This window comes from Triturus cristatus, chromosome 8 (assembly GCF_964204655.1).
Source record: "Triturus cristatus chromosome 8, aTriCri1.1, whole genome shotgun sequence".
NCBI classification, from domain to species: Eukaryota; Metazoa; Chordata; class Amphibia; order Caudata; family Salamandridae; genus Triturus; species Triturus cristatus.
Window position 1 is genome coordinate 92373042 of NC_140591.1, and position 20317 is coordinate 92393358.

The following is a 20317-nucleotide window of genomic DNA, read 5'->3' on the forward strand; positions in this document are numbered from 1 at the left end:
TGCAGGGCTACCCAAGAACTCTCTGGCCCCGTTGAAAGCCTGCCTCAACACCGCCGCCAGACTCGTAACGGGTTGAAAACAATTTGACCACATCTCTCCCCACCTCAAAGCTCTGAACTGGCTTCCCCAGAAGGCCAGAATACAATTTGAAGTGGCTTGCATAACTCACAAAGCTCTGTACGCGAATTCACCTACATATCTTGCACAAAAACTCGTGATATCCGGACAGGCCAGAAACTCCCGATCTGCCAAAAAGCACGCTTCGGGAAGAAAAAAACCTGCAATCGAGCCTTCTCTGGGGCCGCTCCAAGAATCTGGCACTCTCTCCCACCCTCCATCAGAAGACTTCCGTCACTGGCACACTTTAAGAAGGAGACCAAAACTTTCTTTAACAGGAAAATAGCTCATCTAAGGAATACTTTACAATCACCTCATAGACTTGTTCCACCCTCCACCTCGGCATTATCCACGGCCTCCACGGATGACACATTTTTCTGGACTCCTGGGCATCCCCCCCAAGAGCTGAGACTGCGCGCCTTCTTGTACATGTAACTACCCGCTCTAATTTGTTATCCCACATGTAGCTTCGACCTCAGACGGGGTGCACCTCGTGGATATGGAAACCTTCTTGTATGGTTTTTTTATCTGCATGCTTCAATTTTCTCCCACATGTAGCTTGGACCTTAGACTGCGTGCTCCTCCTGTATATTGTATCCCTATCTCTCCCAATCTGATCCCTCCCATCCTTATGCGTTGTTTTCCTCCCCCTCAATCCTGTAAAGCGCTCTGATACCCTCACGGGTCTGGTTCGCGCTCTATAAAACTATAAATAAATAAATAAATGACACGCAGGCTCCGACCTCCCTATAGGTGCCAGCTGGGGAGCTAGCAAACCAGCAGCCTGGTGTTTTCACCAAGAGCCTGGCCTTGCTTTGCACTGGGCTCTAAGGCACTCTATCGGGCCGCTCCGCCATGTGGCAGGGGCTGCCGGACTACAACTCTTCAACTCATGCTCACCCGCAGAAGCATTGGCATGGCAATTTTTTTTCCCAGGGAGCTCTGGCTGCAAGTTTTCTTTTCTTTTTTTTTATCAGAGACCGAGCCCTCGTATGCAAATCACGTCCATGTCCAGGGCCTGCCACCGTGTGTATAGAGAAGAGAGACTGAGATGAGGGTCTGAGTGCTCTATGGTTGCGTGGTCCTCGTTGCCAACGGCCTGACTTCAGCAGCCGCCCGTCCTTAAAGGCGGTGAGGCCACGCCCCCGCCCTTTTGGACATAAGGAGTGTATGTCAGGCTGAAGAAAGGTCAGCTTGACAGACACTCTTTATGTTCAGGCCAGGAGTTGGAGATGCGCTAAATGCGCAGGCTCCCGGCTGCCTAAGCTGAGGTTTGCTGGGCTGAGGATGTCACAGCTCTGGTGGGCCTGACCTCCTCGGCTCAGCAAAAGGTCCTTGAGGCCCTCCCCTCCTGTTGAGGGAGAGCTTCAGTGAAAGCCTCGTAGCTGGACGCTTCATTTTTAAACCCCGAAGCGCCAACGGCCGAGTGTCTGTCACCGACTCTGTCCCCATCCTGCTCTGTAACGAGTGAGCGACTGCTGCCTCCCCTCATTGGCTGACCAAGGTAGCAGTGGCAACCCTCTTGGCAGCTCCCGGAGGCCTGCAGCAGGTAAGTGTTGCTTTTTTCTTGACGCCGTTTGGTTCGTTTGTTCGTGTGCGCATGTATGAATGTATGTGTATTTGTGAGTGAGTGTTGTGTACGGGGTGTGTGCGAGTGTCTGCTTGTGAATGCATGGGTGTAAGTGAGTGCGTATGTGTGTGCGTGTGTGTGCGCCCCGCACCCCTCTCGGTTGTACTCGGCGGCCCTCGCTGCCTGGCTCTCCGGCTCACCCCCCCTGCTTTCGGGCTGCTGGGGAAAGCCAATAGATGGGGACCTGGAACCGATGCTGGCCCGTGCAGCAGCTCTGCGCCGCCGAGAGAAGAAAACCACATCTTGCGGGGTTGGGGTGGGGGTGGGGGAGGGGGGGGGGGGGTGTTGGAGTCGGTCCCGTGTTCTGTCTTATGGCACAGCTTTTTTTCTTTCTGGACCCAGTGTAAAGCGCAGCCGAATGTTCAATATCCGAGCGGAAAGTTATGGGCCCTGAGTGTTGCGAACCTGATGGCGTTTTTTTTTTTTTTTAAGAAACAAAAAATAAAAGAGTAGAATAGATCCCGCCCCCAAAAAAACGGAAGTGCCATTGGTCAGAGAGGCAAAATGCCTACAGCACCTGGTATTCCCAGGCGGTCTCCCATCCAAGTACTAACCAGGCCCGACCCTGCTTAGCTTCCGAGATCGGGCGCATTCAGGGTGGTATGGCCGTAGGCACGAGAGCGTGCCTGTTCAGGCCTCTTGTGCTGCGGCAGCCCGCTTGTCATCACCAGGCGTCCCTCGAGTACCTTTGCACATTTCCCTTTAACACCTGCCCTCCATATCAAACTTCCTGCACACTGCCAAGCACAGCCCTCTCTTGCACTTGCTTACTTTACACTTTCGCACAGGCTGGCTGCGACCACCCTTCTTTAGGGGCCGGCATTAGCAGCAGACCAGCAGCCGGACCTTTTTAACAAGCGCCGCCTAGCCTTGCTTCGCACTGGCCTCCAGGCACTTGCTTCGCCCTGGCCTCCAAGGCACTCTGCTCGGGACACTTCTCTATGTGCCGGGGGCTGCAGGGACTCCCGCTCAGCAGCTGATGCTCACCCGAACTCTGGGGAGGCAACTTCTTTACCCTCAATCTCTGGCTGCCGCAAGTCTCCTGTCTTTTTGTAAAAAAAGAAAAAACACCAAGAACTGGCCCCTCATATGCAAATAATGTCCGTGCCCCGCCCCCTCTGTCCGTATAGAAAAGAGAGTGAGGCGAGGGTCCGAGTACTGCCTGGGTCCATGGCCCTTAATGTCACGGGCCTGGCTCTCCGCCTCAGCGGGCCCCTGCTCCCGGGCTGCCTCGGACAGCCCAGCCGAGGGAGGGGGGCCCCCGGAACCGGGGCCGGCGCAGCCCATCAGCAGCGGCAGCTTGCAGCAGCTCCCCAGCCTTAGCTAGGGGTCCTCTGTCCTGTCTTAGGGCAAAGTTTTTCTTCATTTTCTTTCAGTTTTCGAGTTTAAAGTTAAGGGCCACGCATATTGTAAACTCGTTGCCGGTTTCTTTATAAATAAATAAAAAAAAAAAACAAAGAGGAGGAGGGAGAGGAGGAGAGCAGAATATATGTATATTTGTTAGAAAATGCTATGAGCCAGGAAGATTAGGTGTGATTGTGCAGGGGACGCGCAGCAGCGAGTGGCAAAATGCCTACAGCACCTGGTATTCCCAGGCGGTCTCCCATCCAAGTACTAACCAGGCCCGACCCTGCTTAGCTTCCGAGATCGGACGAGATCGGGCGCATTCAGGGTGGTATGGCCGTAGGCATGGGAGGCTGCCTGTTCAGGCCTCTTGTGCTGACACCACCCGCCACTCTGGAACCTTCTGCGCTGCGCACACTTGCACACTTCCCTTCAACAACTGCCCTCCCTTGGCAAGCTTGCTACAGATAGCCAAGCACAGCCCTGGCTTTCACCAGCCGTGCACTTGCTTATTTCACACTTCTGCCGCCAACATCTCCTACCTTATGTACGCCCACCGTTCACAGGTCTACATAAAAATCTCTTTCCCTGAGGACATTTTCTCCCTAAACGAGGCACTGAAGCTGGCAGTCCACTGGCTCACCAGCAACCAGCTTAAACTCCACGCAAACAAAACGGAATTCCCTCTGATCTCCCCACCCAAACCAAATCCAGACTTCCAGGAATGGATCAAGACCATCACTGCACTAAACTGCCCTCCTACCATTATTGAGTCGGCGAAATCCCTGGGAATAACCCTTGACGGCAGCTTGCATATGCATGGCCATATAAACGCGCTGGCCAGAACGGCTAGATTCCACCTGAGCTACCCAAGAAACCTAAAACCCTTCCTCGATGTGTCCGGCCTTGAAATGGCAACCCAGGCCCTAGTCATTTCTAAACTTGAATATGGATGCTCTACTCTTGCAGGGCTACCCAAGAACTGTCTGGCCCCATTGAAAGCCTGCCTCAACACCGCCGCCAGACTCGCAACGGGTTGAAACAACATTTGACCACATTTCTCCCCCTGCCTCAAAGCTCTGAACTGGCTTCCCCTGAAGGCCAGAATACAATTTAAAGCGGCTTGCATAACTCACAAAGCTCTGTACGCGAATTCACCTACATTTCTTGCACAAAAACTCGTGATATCCGGACAGGCCAGAAACTCCCGATATGCCAAAAAGCACGCTTCGGGAAGAAAAAAACCTACAATCGAGCCTTCTCTGGGGCCGCTCCAAGAATCTGGAACTCTCTCCCACCCTCCATCAGAAGACTTCCGTCACTGGCACACTTTAAGAAGGAGACCAAAACTTTCTTTAATGGGAAAATAGCTCATCTAATGAATACTTTACAATCACCTCATAGGCTTGTTCCACCCTCCAACTCGGCATTATCCACGGCCTCCACGGATGACACATTTTTCTGGACTCCTGGGCATCCCCCCCAAGAGCTGAGACTGCGCGCCTTCTTGTACATGTAACTACCCGCTCTAATTTGTTATCCCACATGTAGCTTCGACCTCAGACGGGGTGCACCTCGTGGATATGGAAACCTTCTTGTATGGTTTTTTTATCTGCATGCTTCAATTTTCTCCCACATGTAGCTTGGACCTCAGACTGCGTGCTCCTCCTGTATATTGTATCCCTATCTCTCCCAATCTGATCCCTCCCATCCTTATGCGTTGTTTTCCTCCCCCTCAATCCTGTAAAGCGCTCTGATACCCTCACGGGTCTGGTTCGCGCTCTATAAAACTATAAATAAATAAATAAATGACACGCAGGCTCCGACCTCCCTATAGGTGCCAGCTGGGGAGCTAGCAAACCAGCAGCCTGGTGTTTTCACCAAGAGCCTGGCCTTGCTTTGCACTGGGCTCTAAGGCACTCTATCGGGCCGCTCCGCCATGTGGCAGGGGCTGCCGGACTACAACTCTTCAACTCATGCTCACCCGCAGAAGCATTGGCATGGCAATTTTTTTTCCCAGGGAGCTCTGGCTGCAAGTTTTCTTTTCTTTTTTTTATCAGAGACCGAGCCCTCGTATGCAAATCACGTCCATGTCCAGGGCCTGCCACCGTGTGTATAGAGAAGAGAGACTGAGATGAGGGTCTGAGTGCTCTATGGTTGCGTGGTCCTCGTTGCCAACGGCCTGACTTCAGCAGCCGCCCGTCCTTAAAGGCGGTGAGGCCACGCCCCCGCCCTTTTGGACATAAGGAGTGTATGTCAGGCTGAAGAAAGGTCAGCTTGACAGACACTCTTTATGTTCAGGCCAGGAGTTGGAGATGCGCTAAATGCGCAGGCTCCCGGCTGCCTAAGCTGAGGTTTGCTGGGCTGAGGATGTCACAGCTCTGGTGGGCCTGACCTCCTCGGCTCAGCAAAAGGTCCTTGAGGCCCTCCCCTCCTGTTGAGGGAGAGCTTCAGTGAAAGCCTCGTAGCTGGACGCTTCATTTTTAAACCCCGAAGCGCCAACGGCCGAGTGTCTGTCACCGACTCTGTCCCCATCCTGCTCTGTAACGAGTGAGCGACTGCTGCCTCCCCTCATTGGCTGACCAAGGTAGCAGTGGCAACCCTCTTGGCAGCTCCCGGAGGCCTGCAGCAGGTAAGTGTTGCTTTTTTCTTGACGCCGTTTGGTTCGTTTGTTCGTGTGCGCATGTATGAATGTATGTGTATTTGTGAGTGAGTGTTGTGTACGGGGTGTGTGCGAGTGTCTGCTTGTGAATGCATGGGTGTAAGTGAGTGCGTATGTGTGTGCGTGTGTGTGCGCCCCGCACCCCTCTCGGTTGTACTCGGCGGCCCTCGCTGCCTGGCTCTCCGGCTCACCCCCCCTGCTTTCGGGCTGCTGGGGAAAGCCAATAGATGGGGACCTGGAACCGATGCTGGCCCGTGCAGCAGCTCTGCGCCGCCGAGAGAAGAAAACCACATCTTGCGGGGTTGGGGTGGGGGTGGGGGGGGGGGGGGGGGTGTTGGAGTCGGTCCCGTGTTCTGTCTTATGGCACAGCTTTTTTTCTTTCTGGACCCAGTGTAAAGCGCAGCCGAATGTTCAATATCCGAGCGGAAAGTTATGGGCCCTGAGTGTTGCGAACCTGATGGCGTTTTTTTTTTTTTTTAAGAAACAAAAAATAAAAGAGTAGAATAGATCCCGCCCCCCAAAAAACGGAAGTGCCATTGGTCAGAGAGGCAAAATGCCTACAGCACCTGGTATTCCCAGGCGGTCTCCCATCCAAGTACTAACCAGGCCCGACCCTGCTTAGCTTCCGAGATCGGACGAGATCGGGCGCATTCAGGGTGGTATGGCCGTAGGCACGAGAGCGTGCCTGTTCAGGCCTCTTGTGCTGCGGCAGCCCGCGTGTCATCACCAGGCGTCCCTCGAGTACCTTTGCACATTTCCCTTTAACACCTGCCCTCCATATCAAACTTCCTGCACACTGCCAAGCACAGCCCTCTCTTGCACTTGCTTACTTTACACTTTCGCACAGGCTGGCTGCGACCACCCTTCTTTAGGGGCCGGCATTAGCAGCAGACCAGCAGCCGGACCTTTTTAACAAGCGCCGCCTAGCCTTGCTTCGCACTGGCCTCCAGGCACTTGCTTCGCCCTGGCCTCCAAGGCACTCTGCTCGGGACACTTCTCTATGTGCCGGGGGCTGCAGGGACTCCCGCTCAGCAGCTGATGCTCACCCGAACTCTGGGGAGGCAACTTCTTTACCCTCAATCTCTGGCTGCCGCAAGTCTCCTGTCTTTTTGTAAAAAAAGAAAAAACACCAAGAACTGGCCCCTCATATGCAAATAATGTCCGTGCCCCGCCCCCTCTGTCCGTATAGAAAAGAGAGTGAGGCGAGGGTCCGAGTACTGCCTGGGTCCATGGCCCTTAATGTCACGGGCCTGGCTCTCCGCCTCAGCGGGCCCCTGCTCCCGGGCTGCCTCGGACAGCCCAGCCGAGGGAGGGGGGCCCCCGGAACCGGGGCCGGCGCAGCCCATCAGCAGCGGCAGCTTGCAGCAGCTCCCCAGCCTTAGCTAGGGGTCCTCTGTCCTGTCTTAGGGCAAAGTTTTTCTTCATTTTCTTTCAGTTTTCGAGTTTAAAGTTAAGGGCCACGCATATTGTAAACTCGTTGCCGGTTTCTTTATAAATAAATAAAAAAAAAAAACAAAGAGGAGGAGGGAGAGGAGGAGAGCAGAATATATGTATATTTGTTAGAAAATGCTATGAGCCAGGAAGATTAGGTGTGATTGTGCAGGGGACGCGCAGCAGCGAGTGGCAAAATGCCTACAGCACCTGGTATTCCCAGGCGGTCTCCCATCCAAGTACTAACCAGGCCCGACCCTGCTTAGCTTCCGAGATCGGACGAGATCGGGCGCATTCAGGGTGGTATGGCCGTAGGCATGGGAGGCTGCCTGTTCAGGCCTCTTGTGCTCACACCACCCGCCACTCTGGAACCTTCTGCGCTGCGCACACTTGCACACTTCCCTTCAACAACTGCCCTCCCTTGGCAAGCTTGCTACAGATAGCCAAGCACAGCCCTGGCTTTCACCAGCCGTGCGCTTGCTTATTTCACACTTCTGCCGCCAACATCTCCTACCTTATGTACGCCCACCGTACACAGGTCTACATAAAAATCTCTTTCCCCGAGGACATTTTCTCCCTAAACGAGGCACTGAAGCGGCCAGTCCACTGGCTCACCAGCAACCAGCTTAAACTCAACGCAAACAAAACGGAATTCCTTCTGACCCCCCCCCCCCACCCAAACCAAACCCAGACATCCAGGAATGGATCAAGACCATCACTGCACTCAACTGCCCTCCTACCATTATTGAGTCGGCGAAATCCCTGGGAATAACCCTTGACGGCAGCTTGCATATGCATGGCCGTATAAACGCGATGGCCAAAACGGCTAGATTCCACCCGAGCTACCTAAGAAACCTAAAACCCTTCCTCGATGTGTCCGGCCTTAAAATGGCAACCCAGGCCCTAGTCATTTCCAGACTTGAATATGGATGCTCTACTCTTGCAGGGCTACCCAAGAACTCTCTGGCCCCGTTGAAAGCCTGCCTCAACACCGCCGCCAGACTCGTAACGGGTTGAAAACAATTTGACCACATCTCTCCCCACCTCAAAGCTCTGAACTGGCTTCCCCAGAAGGCCAGAATACAATTTGAAGTGGCTTGCATAACTCACAAAGCTCTGTACGCGAATTCACCTACATATCTTGCACAAAAACTCGTGATATCCGGACAGGCCAGAAACTCCCGATCTGCCAAAAAGCACGCTTCGGGAAGAAAAAAACCTGCAATCGAGCCTTCTCTGGGGCCGCTCCAAGAATCTGGCACTCTCTCCCACCCTCCATCAGAAGACTTCCGTCACTGGCACACTTTAAGAAGGAGACCAAAACTTTCTTTAACAGGAAAATAGCTCATCTAAGGAATACTTTACAATCACCTCATAGACTTGTTCCACCCTCCACCTCGGCATTATCCACGGCCTCCACGGATGACACATTTTTCTGGACTCCTGGGCATCCCCCCCAAGAGCTGAGACTGCGCGCCTTCTTGTACATGTAACTACCCGCTCTAATTTGTTATCCCACATGTAGCTTCGACCTCAGACGGGGTGCACCTCGTGGATATGGAAACCTTCTTGTATGGTTTTTTTATCTGCATGCTTCAATTTTCTCCCACATGTAGCTTGGACCTTAGACTGCGTGCTCCTCCTGTATATTGTATCCCTATCTCTCCCAATCTGATCCCTCCCATCCTTATGCGTTGTTTTCCTCCCCCTCAATCCTGTAAAGCGCTCTGATACCCTCACGGGTCTGGTTCGCGCTCTATAAAACTATAAATAAATAAATAAATGACACGCAGGCTCCGACCTCCCTATAGGTGCCAGCTGGGGAGCTAGCAAACCAGCAGCCTGGTGTTTTCACCAAGAGCCTGGCCTTGCTTTGCACTGGGCTCTAAGGCACTCTATCGGGCCGCTCCGCCATGTGGCAGGGGCTGCCGGACTACAACTCTTCAACTCATGCTCACCCGCAGAAGCATTGGCATGGCAATTTTTTTTCCCAGGGAGCTCTGGCTGCAAGTTTTCTTTTCTTTTTTTTTATCAGAGACCGAGCCCTCGTATGCAAATCACGTCCATGTCCAGGGCCTGCCACCGTGTGTATAGAGAAGAGAGACTGAGATGAGGGTCTGAGTGCTCTATGGTTGCGTGGTCCTCGTTGCCAACGGCCTGACTTCAGCAGCCGCCCGTCCTTAAAGGCGGTGAGGCCACGCCCCCGCCCTTTTGGACATAAGGAGTGTATGTCAGGCTGAAGAAAGGTCAGCTTGACAGACACTCTTTATGTTCAGGCCAGGAGTTGGAGATGCGCTAAATGCGCAGGCTCCCGGCTGCCTAAGCTGAGGTTTGCTGGGCTGAGGATGTCACAGCTCTGGTGGGCCTGACCTCCTCGGCTCAGCAAAAGGTCCTTGAGGCCCTCCCCTCCTGTTGAGGGAGAGCTTCAGTGAAAGCCTCGTAGCTGGACGCTTCATTTTTAAACCCCGAAGCGCCAACGGCCGAGTGTCTGTCACCGACTCTGTCCCCATCCTGCTCTGTAACGAGTGAGCGACTGCTGCCTCCCCTCATTGGCTGACCAAGGTAGCAGTGGCAACCCTCTTGGCAGCTCCCGGAGGCCTGCAGCAGGTAAGTGTTGCTTTTTTCTTGACGCCGTTTGGTTCGTTTGTTCGTGTGCGCATGTATGAATGTATGTGTATTTGTGAGTGAGTGTTGTGTACGGGGTGTGTGCGAGTGTCTGCTTGTGAATGCATGGGTGTAAGTGAGTGCGTATGTGTGTGCGTGTGTGTGCGCCCCGCACCCCTCTCGGTTGTACTCGGCGGCCCTCGCTGCCTGGCTCTCCGGCTCACCCCCCCTGCTTTCGGGCTGCTGGGGAAAGCCAATAGATGGGGACCTGGAACCGATGCTGGCCCGTGCAGCAGCTCTGCGCCGCCGAGAGAAGAAAACCACATCTTGCGGGGTTGGGGTGGGGGTGGGGGAGGGGGGGGGGGGGTGTTGGAGTCGGTCCCGTGTTCTGTCTTATGGCACAGCTTTTTTTCTTTCTGGACCCAGTGTAAAGCGCAGCCGAATGTTCAATATCCGAGCGGAAAGTTATGGGCCCTGAGTGTTGCGAACCTGATGGCGTTTTTTTTTTTTTTTAAGAAACAAAAAATAAAAGAGTAGAATAGATCCCGCCCCCAAAAAAACGGAAGTGCCATTGGTCAGAGAGGCAAAATGCCTACAGCACCTGGTATTCCCAGGCGGTCTCCCATCCAAGTACTAACCAGGCCCGACCCTGCTTAGCTTCCGAGATCGGGCGCATTCAGGGTGGTATGGCCGTAGGCACGAGAGCGTGCCTGTTCAGGCCTCTTGTGCTGCGGCAGCCCGCTTGTCATCACCAGGCGTCCCTCGAGTACCTTTGCACATTTCCCTTTAACACCTGCCCTCCATATCAAACTTCCTGCACACTGCCAAGCACAGCCCTCTCTTGCACTTGCTTACTTTACACTTTCGCACAGGCTGGCTGCGACCACCCTTCTTTAGGGGCCGGCATTAGCAGCAGACCAGCAGCCGGACCTTTTTAACAAGCGCCGCCTAGCCTTGCTTCGCACTGGCCTCCAGGCACTTGCTTCGCCCTGGCCTCCAAGGCACTCTGCTCGGGACACTTCTCTATGTGCCGGGGGCTGCAGGGACTCCCGCTCAGCAGCTGATGCTCACCCGAACTCTGGGGAGGCAACTTCTTTACCCTCAATCTCTGGCTGCCGCAAGTCTCCTGTCTTTTTGTAAAAAAAGAAAAAACACCAAGAACTGGCCCCTCATATGCAAATAATGTCCGTGCCCCGCCCCCTCTGTCCGTATAGAAAAGAGAGTGAGGCGAGGGTCCGAGTACTGCCTGGGTCCATGGCCCTTAATGTCACGGGCCTGGCTCTCCGCCTCAGCGGGCCCCTGCTCCCGGGCTGCCTCGGACAGCCCAGCCGAGGGAGGGGGGCCCCCGGAACCGGGGCCGGCGCAGCCCATCAGCAGCGGCAGCTTGCAGCAGCTCCCCAGCCTTAGCTAGGGGTCCTCTGTCCTGTCTTAGGGCAAAGTTTTTCTTCATTTTCTTTCAGTTTTCGAGTTTAAAGTTAAGGGCCACGCATATTGTAAACTCGTTGCCGGTTTCTTTATAAATAAATAAAAAAAAAAAACAAAGAGGAGGAGGGAGAGGAGGAGAGCAGAATATATGTATATTTGTTAGAAAATGCTATGAGCCAGGAAGATTAGGTGTGATTGTGCAGGGGACGCGCAGCAGCGAGTGGCAAAATGCCTACAGCACCTGGTATTCCCAGGCGGTCTCCCATCCAAGTACTAACCAGGCCCGACCCTGCTTAGCTTCCGAGATCGGACGAGATCGGGCGCATTCAGGGTGGTATGGCCGTAGGCATGGGAGGCTGCCTGTTCAGGCCTCTTGTGCTGACACCACCCGCCACTCTGGAACCTTCTGCGCTGCGCACACTTGCACACTTCCCTTCAACAACTGCCCTCCCTTGGCAAGCTTGCTACAGATAGCCAAGCACAGCCCTGGCTTTCACCAGCCGTGCACTTGCTTATTTCACACTTCTGCCGCCAACATCTCCTACCTTATGTACGCCCACCGTTCACAGGTCTACATAAAAATCTCTTTCCCTGAGGACATTTTCTCCCTAAACGAGGCACTGAAGCTGGCAGTCCACTGGCTCACCAGCAACCAGCTTAAACTCCACGCAAACAAAACGGAATTCCCTCTGATCTCCCCACCCAAACCAAATCCAGACTTCCAGGAATGGATCAAGACCATCACTGCACTAAACTGCCCTCCTACCATTATTGAGTCGGCGAAATCCCTGGGAATAACCCTTGACGGCAGCTTGCATATGCATGGCCATATAAACGCGCTGGCCAGAACGGCTAGATTCCACCTGAGCTACCCAAGAAACCTAAAACCCTTCCTCGATGTGTCCGGCCTTGAAATGGCAACCCAGGCCCTAGTCATTTCTAAACTTGAATATGGATGCTCTACTCTTGCAGGGCTACCCAAGAACTGTCTGGCCCCATTGAAAGCCTGCCTCAACACCGCCGCCAGACTCGCAACGGGTTGAAACAACATTTGACCACATTTCTCCCCCTGCCTCAAAGCTCTGAACTGGCTTCCCCTGAAGGCCAGAATACAATTTAAAGCGGCTTGCATAACTCACAAAGCTCTGTACGCGAATTCACCTACATTTCTTGCACAAAAACTCGTGATATCCGGACAGGCCAGAAACTCCCGATATGCCAAAAAGCACGCTTCGGGAAGAAAAAAACCTACAATCGAGCCTTCTCTGGGGCCGCTCCAAGAATCTGGAACTCTCTCCCACCCTCCATCAGAAGACTTCCGTCACTGGCACACTTTAAGAAGGAGACCAAAACTTTCTTTAATGGGAAAATAGCTCATCTAATGAATACTTTACAATCACCTCATAGGCTTGTTCCACCCTCCAACTCGGCATTATCCACGGCCTCCACGGATGACACATTTTTCTGGACTCCTGGGCATCCCCCCCAAGAGCTGAGACTGCGCGCCTTCTTGTACATGTAACTACCCGCTCTAATTTGTTATCCCACATGTAGCTTCGACCTCAGACGGGGTGCACCTCGTGGATATGGAAACCTTCTTGTATGGTTTTTTTATCTGCATGCTTCAATTTTCTCCCACATGTAGCTTGGACCTCAGACTGCGTGCTCCTCCTGTATATTGTATCCCTATCTCTCCCAATCTGATCCCTCCCATCCTTATGCGTTGTTTTCCTCCCCCTCAATCCTGTAAAGCGCTCTGATACCCTCACGGGTCTGGTTCGCGCTCTATAAAACTATAAATAAATAAATAAATGACACGCAGGCTCCGACCTCCCTATAGGTGCCAGCTGGGGAGCTAGCAAACCAGCAGCCTGGTGTTTTCACCAAGAGCCTGGCCTTGCTTTGCACTGGGCTCTAAGGCACTCTATCGGGCCGCTCCGCCATGTGGCAGGGGCTGCCGGACTACAACTCTTCAACTCATGCTCACCCGCAGAAGCATTGGCATGGCAATTTTTTTTCCCAGGGAGCTCTGGCTGCAAGTTTTCTTTTCTTTTTTTTATCAGAGACCGAGCCCTCGTATGCAAATCACGTCCATGTCCAGGGCCTGCCACCGTGTGTATAGAGAAGAGAGACTGAGATGAGGGTCTGAGTGCTCTATGGTTGCGTGGTCCTCGTTGCCAACGGCCTGACTTCAGCAGCCGCCCGTCCTTAAAGGCGGTGAGGCCACGCCCCCGCCCTTTTGGACATAAGGAGTGTATGTCAGGCTGAAGAAAGGTCAGCTTGACAGACACTCTTTATGTTCAGGCCAGGAGTTGGAAATGCGCAGGCTCCCGGCTGCCTAAGCTGAGGTTTGCTGGGCTGAGGATGTCACAGCTCTGGTGGGCCTGACCTCCTCGGCTCAGCAAAAGGTCCTTGAGGCCCTCCCCTCCTGTTGAGGGAGAGCTTCAGTGAAAGCCTCGTAGCTGGACGCTTCATTTTTAAACCCCGAAGCGCCAACGGCCGAGTGTCTGTCACCGACTCTGTCCCCATCCTGCTCTGTAACGAGTGAGCGACTGCTGCCTCCCCTCATTGGCTGACCAAGGTAGCAGTGGCAACCCTCTTGGCAGCTCCCGGAGGCCTGCAGCAGGTAAGTGTTGCTTTTTTCTTGACGCCGTTTGGTTCGTTTGTTCGTGTGCGCATGTATGAATGTATGTGTATTTGTGAGTGAGTGTTGTGTACGGGGTGTGTGCGAGTGTCTGCTTGTGAATGCATGGGTGTAAGTGAGTGCGTATGTGTGTGCGTGTGTGTGCGCCCCGCACCCCTCTCGGTTGTACTCGGCGGCCCTCGCTGCCTGGCTCTCCGGCTCACCCCCCCTGCTTTCGGGCTGCTGGGGAAAGCCAATAGATGGGGACCTGGAACCGATGCTGGCCCGTGCAGCAGCTCTGCGCCGCCGAGAGAAGAAAACCACATCTTGCGGGGTTGGGGTGGGGGTGGGGGGGGGGGGGGGAGGGGGTGTTGGAGTCGGTCCCGTGTTCTGTCTTATGGCACAGCTTTTTTTCTTTCTGGACCCAGTGTAAAGCGCAGCCGAATGTTCAATATCCGAGCGGAAAGTTATGGGCCCTGAGTGTTGCGAACCTGATGGCGTTTTTTTTTTTTTTTAAGAAACAAAAAATAAAAGAGTAGAATAGATCCCGCCCCCAAAAAAACGGAAGTGCCATTGGTCAGAGAGGCAAAATGCCTACAGCACCTGGTATTCCCAGGCGGTCTCCCATCCAAGTACTAACCAGGCCCGACCCTGCTTAGCTTCCGAGATCGGACGAGATCGGGCGCATTCAGGGTGGTATGGCCGTAGGCACGAGAGCGTGCCTGTTCAGGCCTCTTGTGCTGCGGCAGCCCGCGTGTCATCACCAGGCGTCCCTCGAGTACCTTTGCACATTTCCCTTTAACACCTGCCCTCCATATCAAACTTCCTGCACACTGCCAAGCACAGCCCTCTCTTGCACTTGCTTACTTTACACTTTCGCACAGGCTGGCTGCGACCACCCTTCTTTAGGGGCCGGCATTAGCAGCAGACCAGCAGCCGGACCTTTTTAACAAGCGCCGCCTAGCCTTGCTTCGCACTGGCCTCCAGGCACTTGCTTCGCCCTGGCCTCCAAGGCACTCTGCTCGGGACACTTCTCTATGTGCCGGGGGCTGCAGGGACTCCCGCTCAGCAGCTGATGCTCACCCGAACTCTGGGGAGGCAACTTCTTTACCCTCAATCTCTGGCTGCCGCAAGTCTCCTGTCTTTTTGTAAAAAAAGAAAAAACACCAAGAACTGGCCCCTCATATGCAAATAATGTCCGTGCCCCGCCCCCTCTGTCCGTATAGAAAAGAGAGTGAGGCGAGGGTCCGAGTACTGCCTGGGTCCATGGCCCTTAATGTCACGGGCCTGGCTCTCCGCCTCAGCGGGCCCCTGCTCCCGGGCTGCCTCGGACAGCCCAGCCGAGGGAGGGGGGCCCCCGGAACCGGGGCCGGCGCAGCCCATCAGCAGCGGCAGCTTGCAGCAGCTCCCCAGCCTTAGCTAGGGGTCCTCTGTCCTGTCTTAGGGCAAAGTTTTTCTTCATTTTCTTTCAGTTTTCGAGTTTAAAGTTAAGGGCCACGCATATTGTAAACTCGTTGCCGGTTTCTTTATAAATAAATAAAAAAAAAAAACAAAGAGGAGGAGGGAGAGGAGGAGAGCAGAATATATGTATATTTGTTAGAAAATGCTATGAGCCAGGAAGATTAGGTGTGATTGTGCAGGGGACGCGCAGCAGCGAGTGGCAAAATGCCTACAGCACCTGGTATTCCCAGGCGGTCTCCCATCCAAGTACTAACCAGGCCCGACCCTGCTTAGCTTCCGAGATCGGACGAGATCGGGCGCATTCAGGGTGGTATGGCCGTAGGCATGGGAGGCTGCCTGTTCAGGCCTCTTGTGCTCACACCACCCGCCACTCTGGAACCTTCTGCGCTGCGCACACTTGCACACTTCCCTTCAACAACTGCCCTCCCTTGGCAAGCTTGCTACAGATAGCCAAGCACAGCCCTGGCTTTCACCAGCCGTGCGCTTGCTTATTTCACACTTCTGCCGCCAACATCTCCTACCTTATGTACGCCCACCGTACACAGGTCTACATAAAAATCTCTTTCCCCGAGGACATTTTCTCCCTAAACGAGGCACTGAAGCGGCCAGTCCACTGGCTCACCAGCAACCAGCTTAAACTCAACGCAAACAAAACGGAATTCCTTCTGACCCCCCCCCCCCACCCAAACCAAACCCAGACATCCAGGAATGGATCAAGACCATCACTGCACTCAACTGCCCTCCTACCATTATTGAGTCGGCGAAATCCCTGGGAATAACCCTTGACGGCAGCTTGCATATGCATGGCCGTATAAACGCGATGGCCAAAACGGCTAGATTCCACCCGAGCTACCTAAGAAACCTAAAACCCTTCCTCGATGTGTCCGGCCTTAAAATGGCAACCCAGGCCCTAGTCATTTCCAGACTTGAATATGGATGCTCTACTCTTGCAGGGCTACCCAAGAACTCTCTGGCCCCGTTGAAAGCCTGCCTCAACACCGCCGCCAGACTCGTAACGGGTTGAAAACAATTTGACCACATCTCTCCCCACCTCAAAGCTCTGAACTGGCTTCCCCAGAAGGCCAGAATACAATTTGAAGTGGCTTGCATAACTCACAAAGCTCTGTACGCGAATTCACCTACATATCTTGCACAAAAACTCGTGATATCCGGACAGGCCAGAAACTCCCGATCTGCCAAAAAGCACGCTTCGGGAAGAAAAAAACCTGCAATCGAGCCTTCTCTGGGGCCGCTCCAAGAATCTGGCACTCTCTCCCACCCTCCATCAGAAGACTTCCGTCACTGGCACACTTTAAGAAGGAGACCAAAACTTTCTTTAACAGGAAAATAGCTCATCTAAGGAATACTTTACAATCACCTCATAGACTTGTTCCACCCTCCACCTCGGCATTATCCACGGCCTCCACGGATGACACATTTTTCTGGACTCCTGGGCATCCCCCCCAAGAGCTGAGACTGCGCGCCTTCTTGTACATGTAACTACCCGCTCTAATTTGTTATCCCACATGTAGCTTCGACCTCAGACGGGGTGCACCTCGTGGATATGGAAACCTTCTTGTATGGTTTTTTTATCTGCATGCTTCAATTTTCTCCCACATGTAGCTTGGACCTTAGACTGCGTGCTCCTCCTGTATATTGTATCCCTATCTCTCCCAATCTGATCCCTCCCATCCTTATGCGTTGTTTTCCTCCCCCTCAATCCTGTAAAGCGCTCTGATACCCTCACGGGTCTGGTTCGCGCTCTATAAAACTATAAATAAATAAATAAATGACACGCAGGCTCCGACCTCCCTATAGGTGCCAGCTGGGGAGCTAGCAAACCAGCAGCCTGGTGTTTTCACCAAGAGCCTGGCCTTGCTTTGCACTGGGCTCTAAGGCACTCTATCGGGCCGCTCCGCCATGTGGCAGGGGCTGCCGGACTACAACTCTTCAACTCATGCTCACCCGCAGAAGCATTGGCATGGCAATTTTTTTTCCCAGGGAGCTCTGGCTGCAAGTTTTCTTTTCTTTTTTTTTATCAGAGACCGAGCCCTCGTATGCAAATCACGTCCATGTCCAGGGCCTGCCACCGTGTGTATAGAGAAGAGAGACTGAGATGAGGGTCTGAGTGCTCTATGGTTGCGTGGTCCTCGTTGCCAACGGCCTGACTTCAGCAGCCGCCCGTCCTTAAAGGCGGTGAGGCCACGCCCCCGCCCTTTTGGACATAAGGAGTGTATGTCAGGCTGAAGAAAGGTCAGCTTGACAGACACTCTTTATGTTCAGGCCAGGAGTTGGAGATGCGCTAAATGCGCAGGCTCCCGGCTGCCTAAGCTGAGGTTTGCTGGGCTGAGGATGTCACAGCTCTGGTGGGCCTGACCTCCTCGGCTCAGCAAAAGGTCCTTGAGGCCCTCCCCTCCTGTTGAGGGAGAGCTTCAGTGAAAGCCTCGTAGCTGGACGCTTCATTTTTAAACCCCGAAGCGCCAACGGCCGAGTGTCTGTCACCGACTCTGTCCCCATCCTGCTCTGTAACGAGTGAGCGACTGCTGCCTCCCCTCATTGGCTGACCAAGGTAGCAGTGGCAACCCTCTTGGCAGCTCCCGGAGGCCTGCAGCAGGTAAGTGTTGCTTTTTTCTTGACGCCGTTTGGTTCGTTTGTTCGTGTGCGCATGTATGAATGTATGTGTATTTGTGAGTGAGTGTTGTGTACGGGGTGTGTGCGAGTGTCTGCTTGTGAATGCATGGGTGTAAGTGAGTGCGTATGTGTGTGCGTGTGTGTGCGCCCCGCACCCCTCTCGGTTGTACTCGGCGGCCCTCGCTGCCTGGCTCTCCGGCTCACCCCCCCTGCTTTCGGGCTGCTGGGGAAAGCCAATAGATGGGGACCTGGAACCGATGCTGGCCCGTGCAGCAGCTCTGCGCCGCCGAGAGAAGAAAACCACATCTTGCGGGGTTGGGGTGGGGGTGGGGGAGGGGGGGGGGGGGTGTTGGAGTCGGTCCCGTGTTCTGTCTTATGGCACAGCTTTTTTTCTTTCTGGACCCAGTGTAAAGCGCAGCCGAATGTTCAATATCCGAGCGGAAAGTTATGGGCCCTGAGTGTTGCGAACCTGATGGCGTTTTTTTTTTTTTTTAAGAAACAAAAAATAAAAGAGTAGAATAGATCCCGCCCCCAAAAAAACGGAAGTGCCATTGGTCAGAGAGGCAAAATGCCTACAGCACCTGGTATTCCCAGGCGGTCTCCCATCCAAGTACTAACCAGGCCCGACCCTGCTTAGCTTCCGAGATCGGGCGCATTCAGGGTGGTATGGCCGTAGGCACGAGAGCGTGCCTGTTCAGGCCTCTTGTGCTGCGGCAGCCCGCTTGTCATCACCAGGCGTCCCTCGAGTACCTTTGCACATTTCCCTTTAACACCTGCCCTCCATATCAAACTTCCTGCACACTGCCAAGCACAGCCCTCTCTTGCACTTGCTTACTTTACACTTTCGCACAGGCTGGCTGCGACCACCCTTCTTTAGGGGCCGGCATTAGCAGCAGACCAGCAGCCGGACCTTTTTAACAAGCGCCGCCTAGCCTTGCTTCGCACTGGCCTCCAGGCACTTGCTTCGCCCTGGCCTCCAAGGCACTCTGCTCGGGACACTTCTCTATGTGCCGGGGGCTGCAGGGACTCCCGCTCAGCAGCTGATGCTCACCCGAACTCTGGGGAGGCAACTTCTTTACCCTCAATCTCTGGCTGCCGCAAGTCTCCTGTCTTTTTGTAAAAAAAGAAAAAACACCAAGAACTGGCCCCTCATATGCAAATAATGTCCGTGCCCCGCCCCCTCTGTCCGTATAGAAAAGAGAGTGAGGCGAGGGTCCGAGTACTGCCTGGGTCCATGGCCCTTAATGTCACGGGCCTGGCTCTCCGCCTCAGCGGGCCCCTGCTCCCGGGCTGCCTCGGACAGCCCAGCCGAGGGAGGGGGGCCCCCGGAACCGGGGCCGGCGCAGCCCATCAGCAGCGGCAGCTTGCAGCAGCTCCCCAGCCTTAGCTAGGGGTCCTCTGTCCTGTCTTAGGGCAAAGTTTTTCTTCATTTTCTTTCAGTTTTCGAGTTTAAAGTTAAGGGCCACGCATATTGTAAACTCGTTGCCGGTTTCTTTATAAATAAATAAAAAAAAAAAACAAAGAGGAGGAGGGAGAGGAGGAGAGCAGAATATATGTATATTTGTTAGAAAATGCTATGAGCCAGGAAGATTAGGTGTGATTGTGCAGGGGACGCGCAGCAGCGAGTGGCAAAATGCCTACAGCACCTGGTATTCCCAGGCGGTCTCCCATCCAAGTACTAACCAGGCCCGACCCTGCTTAGCTTCCGAGATCGGACGAGATCGGGCGCATTCAGGGTGGTATGGCCGTAGGCATGGGAGGCTGCCTGTTCAGGCCTCTTGTGCTGACACCACCCGCCACTCTGGAACCTTCTGCGCTGCGCACACTTGCACACTTCCCTTCAACAACTGCCCTCCCTTGGCAAGCTTGCTACAGATAGCCAAGCACAGCCCTGGCTTTCACCAGCCGTGCACTTGCTTATTTCACACTTCTGCCGCCAACATCTCCTACCTTATGTACGCCCACCGTTCACAGGTCTACATAAAAATCTCTTTCCCTGAGGACATTTTCTCCCTAAACGAGGCACTGAAGCTGGCAGTCCACTGGCTCACCAGCAACCAGCTTAAACTCCACGCAAACAAAACGGAATTCCCTCTGATCTCCCCACCCAAACCAAATCCAGACTTCCAGGAATGGATCAAGACCATCACTGCACTAAACTGCCCTCCTACCATTATTGAGTCGGCGAAATCCCTGGGAATAACCCTTGACGGCAGCTTGCATATGCATGGCCATATAAACGCGCTGGCCAGAACGGCTAGATTCCACCTGAGCTACCCAAGAAACCTAAAACCCTTCCTCGATGTGTCCGGCCTTGAAATGGCAACCCAGGCCCTAGTCATTTCTAAACTTGAATATGGATGCTCTACTCTTGCAGGGCTACCCAAGA

At 53.8% G+C, this 20317-nt stretch overlaps 7 non-coding genes and 3 pseudogenes across 7 annotated transcripts; all 10 read right to left on the reverse strand.

The window, feature by feature from the left end:
• Window positions 1-2252: 2252 nt before the first annotated feature.
• Window positions 2253-2361, reverse strand: LOC146801460 (5S ribosomal RNA; annotated as a pseudogene).
• A 956-nt stretch (window positions 2362-3317) lies between these two features.
• On the reverse strand, window positions 3318-3436 carry LOC146801461 (5S ribosomal RNA). Its single transcript, XR_014968167.1, has one exon. It is a non-coding gene; the product is annotated as a 5S ribosomal RNA (ribosomal RNA).
• Window positions 3437-6307: 2871 nt separating this feature from the next.
• On the reverse strand, window positions 6308-6426 carry LOC146801462 (5S ribosomal RNA). The gene has a single exon (XR_014968168.1). It is a non-coding gene; the product is annotated as a 5S ribosomal RNA (ribosomal RNA).
• A 956-nt stretch (window positions 6427-7382) lies between these two features.
• LOC146801463 (5S ribosomal RNA) lies at window positions 7383-7501 on the reverse strand. The gene has a single exon (XR_014968169.1). It is a non-coding gene; the product is annotated as a 5S ribosomal RNA (ribosomal RNA).
• A 2876-nt stretch (window positions 7502-10377) lies between these two features.
• On the reverse strand, window positions 10378-10486 carry LOC146801464 (5S ribosomal RNA; annotated as a pseudogene).
• Window positions 10487-11442: 956 nt separating this feature from the next.
• LOC146801465 (5S ribosomal RNA) lies at window positions 11443-11561 on the reverse strand. Its single transcript, XR_014968170.1, has one exon. It is a non-coding gene; the product is annotated as a 5S ribosomal RNA (ribosomal RNA).
• A 2866-nt stretch (window positions 11562-14427) lies between these two features.
• Window positions 14428-14546, reverse strand: LOC146801466 (5S ribosomal RNA). The gene has a single exon (XR_014968171.1). It is a non-coding gene; the product is annotated as a 5S ribosomal RNA (ribosomal RNA).
• A 956-nt stretch (window positions 14547-15502) lies between these two features.
• Window positions 15503-15621, reverse strand: LOC146801467 (5S ribosomal RNA). Its single transcript, XR_014968173.1, has one exon. It is a non-coding gene; the product is annotated as a 5S ribosomal RNA (ribosomal RNA).
• Window positions 15622-18497: 2876 nt separating this feature from the next.
• Window positions 18498-18606, reverse strand: LOC146801468 (5S ribosomal RNA; annotated as a pseudogene).
• A 956-nt stretch (window positions 18607-19562) lies between these two features.
• LOC146801469 (5S ribosomal RNA) lies at window positions 19563-19681 on the reverse strand. The gene has a single exon (XR_014968174.1). It is a non-coding gene; the product is annotated as a 5S ribosomal RNA (ribosomal RNA).
• Window positions 19682-20317: the final 636 nt, after the last annotated feature.